Below are 5,870 nucleotides of genomic sequence, written 5' to 3' on the forward strand. Positions count from 1 at the left end.
TACTTAAGAAGACTTGGGCAGAATATTAAATGATCCAGGAAGCATTAAAAGAAGATGGAAGGAGTATACAGAGTCACTGTACCAAAAAGAATTGGCTTTCACAGAAGAATTTCATGAGCAAGAGCCTGTGGTGATGAAGGAAGAAGTTCAAGCTTCTCTCAAGGGCATGACAAAAAAACAAGACCCCAGGAATTGACAGTATTGACATATTTCAAAAAACAGATGCTGCCCTGAATATGCTCACCAAATTGTGCCAAGAAATCTGGAGGACAACGACCTGGCCAACTGACTGGGAGAGATCCATATTTGTTCCCATTCCAAAGAAAGATGACCTAAAAGAGTGTGGAAGTTATCAAACAATATAATTAATATCACAGGCAAGCAAGATTCTGCTAAATATTATTAAAAAAATTACTGGATCAGAACACCAGCAGAGAATTTCCAGATGTACAGGCTGGGTTTAGAATAGGTCGTGGCACTAGGGATATGATAACTAATGTCAAGTGGATCTTGGATTAAAGCAGAGAGCACCAGAGGAATGTCTGTGTTTCACCATGTACTGACTACGTAAAGGCTTCTAACTATTATGTGTATCACAACAAACTTTGTCCAACTCTGAGAAGAAAAGGAATCCCATAACACTTGATTGTGCTTATGTAAAACCTACACTTGGACCAGGAGGCAGTCATCAGAATAGAACAAGGAAGAACTGCATGGTTTAAAATTGGGAAGGTTGTATACCAGGGATGTATCCTATCTCCATACCTTTTCAATCTATATATGGAATAGATTATCTGGGAGGCTGGGCTCTACAAGGAGGAATGTGGCAACAGGATTGGATGAAGAATCATAAACAATCTGTGTTATGCAGATAACAAAACCTTGCTTGCTGAAACTGAGAAGGACCTGAAGCACTTGCTGCAGAAGACCAATATGGATTGAAGCTCATCATCAAGAAAACAAAAATTCTCACCATTGGTTTGATTGGCAGCATCATGATAGACAGTGAAGAGATTGAGACTGTTAACAGCATTAGTTTGCTTGGCTCCACAATCAACAATCTTGGTATCAGCACCCAGGAATCAAAAGATGAATTGCATTGGGAAAATCTGCTGTCAGGGACCTCTCAAGAGCACTGAAGAGCAATGATGTCAGTCTGGAAAATAAGGGGCGTCTGATCTAATTATGTGCTATGCATCAGAAAGCTGGACAATGACTAGGGATGATAGAAGGAGAATTTATGCCTTTGGGATGTGTTGTTGGAGAAGAGTTTTGAATATACCATGGATTGCTAGGAGAACAAACAGGGTCATCCTGGAGAAGGTGAAACCAAGCTGGTCCTTGTATGCGAGGATTATGAAGTTTCATCAGACATACTTTGGACATGTTGCAAGAAGGGACTAGTCCTTGGAGAGGGACATTATGCTTGCGAGTGTGGAGGGATAACACAAGAGAGAAAGACCCTCGATCAGATGGATTGACTTCGTGACTGGGGTAATGAGGATAGGTATGTCAGAGACAATAAGGTTGGCTCAGGAATAGAGTAGGGTTCAGAGCTATTGTACACAGGGTCACTATGAGTCGCAGGCAACTGGATGGCACGTAACAACAACAATATGAAGAGACATTCAACTGAGTGGATTATGATAAATTATGACTGACACTGAGAAGAATGGGAATTCTAGAACCCTCAAATGCTCGCATACAAACTCTATACATAGACCAAGAAGGAGTGGTTGGAATGGAACAAAGATTGAAAATGCATACTGCACAGTTTAAAATCAGGAAGAGTGTGTGCAGTGTTGTATCTTTTCACCATGTCTATTCAATATGTATGCTTATCAAAGAGTCCATGAAAATGGACTACATGAAAGGAAAAAAGAAAAAGAAAATGGACTACATGAAGAAGATTGTTGCATCAGGATTGGAGATCCATCAACAACCTGCTACACACAGATGTCTGACTTACTTTGAGCATATCTTCAGGAGCAGTCATTCCTTGAAGAGAAATAATCATGCTGGAAATGCAAAGGGTTGGTGAAAGAGAGGAATACACTCAATTGGATATAGTGGCACAGTGACCAACACAATGAGCTTGAGCATGACAGGGACCATAAAGATGGTGCAGGAGAGGGTAAGGTTCAGATCTGTTGTTCAAAAGGCTGGAATGAGTTGTACTTGCCTCCAACCTAACAACAACAGCAGCAACATATACAGAAGACACAACCTTTGCAAATAGCAAATGAAAAAAAAATCACACAAAACTTGAAGTACTTAATAATGAAGATGTAAAAATATAGCCTTCATTATGAGTTGTGACTCAACATGATGAAAACAAAATCCTCATAATTTAACCATTAAGGAACATAATTATAGTGAAAATATTCAAATTGTCAAGGATTTAATTTTATTTGAATCAACTCTGTTGTCAGGGATTTCTCCAGAGCACTGAAGGGCAATGATGTCAACCTAGAGACTAAGGAGCACCTGATCCAGGACATGGTCTTTGCAATTACTTGTTATGCTTCAGAGAGCTGAACAATGACTAAGGATTGATGCTTTTGAGTTCATTCTGAAAAGAGTGAAAAAAGGCCGCTTCTTAGAGGCAAGGATTTTGAAGCTTTGTCTGGTGTACTTCGGGCATGTTCAAAGGAAGGACCATTCCTTGGAGAAGGACATCATGCTTGGAAGGGTGGAGGGACAGTGCAAGAGAGGAAGATGGGTAGATGTGTCAGAGACAATGATGTTGGCTCAAGATAGATTACAGAGCTGTTTCATAGGGTTTCTATGAGTCACAAGCAACTTGACAGTACATAACAACAATAATAACCAACACTCTTAGAAACAGTAGTTAAGAATTCAAATGACATATTGGAATGGACAAATCTACTGCAAAGAACCATGTTAAAAGTGCTAAAAATAATACTAGTTTAAAGACTAAGATGCACCTGACCCAGGCCACTATTTTCAATTGCTTCATATGCTTCATGGACATGAATAAGGAAATCTGAAGGATAACTGATGCCTTTGAATTGTGGTGTTGGTGAAGAGTGTTGAATGTACAATGACTGATAAAAGAGCATACAATTCTGTCTTGGCAGTAGTGCAGCCAGGGTGCTTCTTAGATACAGAGATGGTGAACTTTATCTAACATACTCTAGGCATGTGTCAGGAGGGATCAATCCGGTGGGGGAGGAGGAATACATAATGCTGAGAAAAGTGGAGGATCAAGGAAAGAGAAGATCCTTAACAAGAGGGATTGACACAGTGATTTTAACAATGTTGGAGATGAGAATGATGCAAAATAGGGCAAGGTTTTCATCTGCTAATCACAGGGTTTATAAGCTGTAGTTGTCTTGACAAGATGGAATATCATGGGGTCACTATCTAGAACTACTCTCCACCTCTCTCCATGTTTCTATTTATATGCAATTGACCTAATTCACATTGAAAATAGACCCTATAGAGGTTCCTTAACTTTCAACATTTTATTTTGAAAATATTCTCCTTTATCCTTTGGATCTCCAAATCCCCTGTTCTTCCTCTACTATAACTATTGCTCAACATTGAGCTTTCCTCCCTTTTCCAATCTCTTCACTTCCCCCTTCTTTAAATGTTGCAGTCTTCTCAGGTTCCATCCTGAGCTATACACTCTACCTACATTCCCTAGATGATCTCGATACTTCCCAATACCTTTAGCAACCAGCTATGGGTTAAAATTCCCAAATTTGTAGTTTCAATTCTGGTTTCTTTCCTGAGTTCCAAACTATCTGCTTGTCTCCTGAACATCTGTTTCCATCTGAGAATGTCACCAATGTCAAATTTAATATGTCCTACATTCCATTCTTTTTTTTCCCCAGTATTCCACCAAATGCACTCCTTTTTCTGTGCTCTGATGATGGAAATCAGAGGCTTACCTTGATTCTGTCTTTCCCTAATATCCCTTGCCATTTGTCTCTTCATCCTTTCCTTTCTATGCCTTTGTCTCTGCTTTAAGTGAGGCCCTCATTTTTGTTCTCGTCTCCTCTAGACTTTTCTCACACAGACTGTGGTCTTCTTGTTTCCAATAGAGCATACATCCTGGCTATTGCAGACAGAGAACTGTCCTTCTAAAATATGTCTGACAGTGTGTTATTACAATACATTGTAGGTGAATTAAGAGCATTGTGAGATAACTGTTATCGGTAGTAGAGGAGTGAATACTTTGCTGTGGGACATGGTAGAGGTAAGATTAGTTCTATCTGGATGTAGACATAAAGTGTGTGTGTGTGTGTGTGTGTGTGTGTGTGTGTGTGTGTGTGTGTCCTCAGAAGGTCCTAAAAAGGAACTGACATTTGAATTGACTTGAATGATGAGAAAGGAGTTTCCCAAGCAGATTAGGAGGAAAAGACATTCTAGGAAGAATAATAAGAAATGACTCTTTCCTTGCCAGAGCTCTGGTGTCAAGAAGGTGCTGTACTGCTAGCCCAAAGGTAACACTTCTCTGGTGGTTCCAATCCACTACTGGGTCTGCAGGAGAAAAACAGGCAATCTATTACCATTTGACTTGTAGCCTTCTAAAAGCCCAGTCGAGGATCAGCTATGAGTCAGTCCCAACTCAACAGCAATGAGTTTTTGAGTTAAGACTTTTTCCTTGACTACAATTTATTGACAAGAGTTTAGGTGGCACAAGCAGTTTGTAAGAGAAGGATTATTTAAAGTTGGCACTTCAGATCCCCTCAATAATGCCATAAAAGGCCATCCTGATGAAATACTTCCACTGCTTCCAGATTAAAGCCACAAAATCCAATGGATGAGGATCAGGTTTATTCTTCAACATTTGGGGTCTCAGTGAGTCAGGGACTGACTCAAGACTTCTAACAACATTTATTGAAAAGAGTAATTAGGAGGGGAGTTAGCCCACCTAGTCTCATCTCACATACTTTGGGGATGTTGCTAGAAGTTATTCCTTGGAGAAGAACATCATGCTTGGAAAGATGGAGGGATGATGAAGGATAGGAAGATCCTCAACCAGGTGGATTGACAGTGACTGAAGCAATGGACTCAAGTGTGTCAAATATTGTAACGGTGGCACAGGATGGGGCAGAGTTCAGATCTGTTATTCATAGAGATGCTATGAGTTGTACTTAATGGCACCTAAGAGTTTAGGGCTGTTGTACATAGGGTCGCTATGAGTCGTAGGCGACTCGATGGGCACATAACAACAACAACAACAACAACAACCCTAAAACAACAACAAAAATATATATATTTCCACCAAATCACTTCTCTCATCTTGCCTGCCCTTCTATCCAGATTGCCTAGCTGTTAAATGTCCCATGCTGCCTACAATACTAAGCTTTGAGGATGCAAAAATGCCCGAGTCTTCAAAGATACTGTGTAGGGACAGATTCAAACACTGAAAATCAGCAGATGCAATAAGGTATCAGAGACTGTGAGAAATTTGTTCAGGCATAGATAGGGTACAAAGGAACAGATTAGCAGTTCCATTTGAGAAAGAAGGAGGATTTGTGAAATGTCTGAAGTCCAGCATAGTTTGGATATAGGTCTACACCAGGATATTACTATTTTCTCTCTCCTTAGACTAAATACTTTAAAAGAGTCTGTATCTCCTAGAATATTTTTTCTCCATTCTTCAGTTCTGCTTTGTCTCAAAATCACAGCTGTGGAAACAGCCCAGATATTCAACCACAAACAAACAGAGAAATTATGGTACATATATACAATGGAATACTATGCAGCACGCAGGAACAATGATTTTGTAAATTATTACCTAACTTGAGAGGGACTGGAGAGCATTATGCTGAGTAAACTAACTCAGTCCCACAAAGAAAAATACTGTATAAAACCATTATTGTAGAATGAGTATG

This window comes from Elephantulus edwardii, unplaced genomic scaffold, assembly GCF_000299155.1.
Source record: "Elephantulus edwardii isolate Elephantulus edwardi_28Jun2011 unplaced genomic scaffold, EleEdw1.0 scaffold00005, whole genome shotgun sequence".
In the NCBI taxonomy this organism is placed as follows: domain Eukaryota; kingdom Metazoa; phylum Chordata; class Mammalia; order Macroscelidea; family Macroscelididae; genus Elephantulus; species Elephantulus edwardii.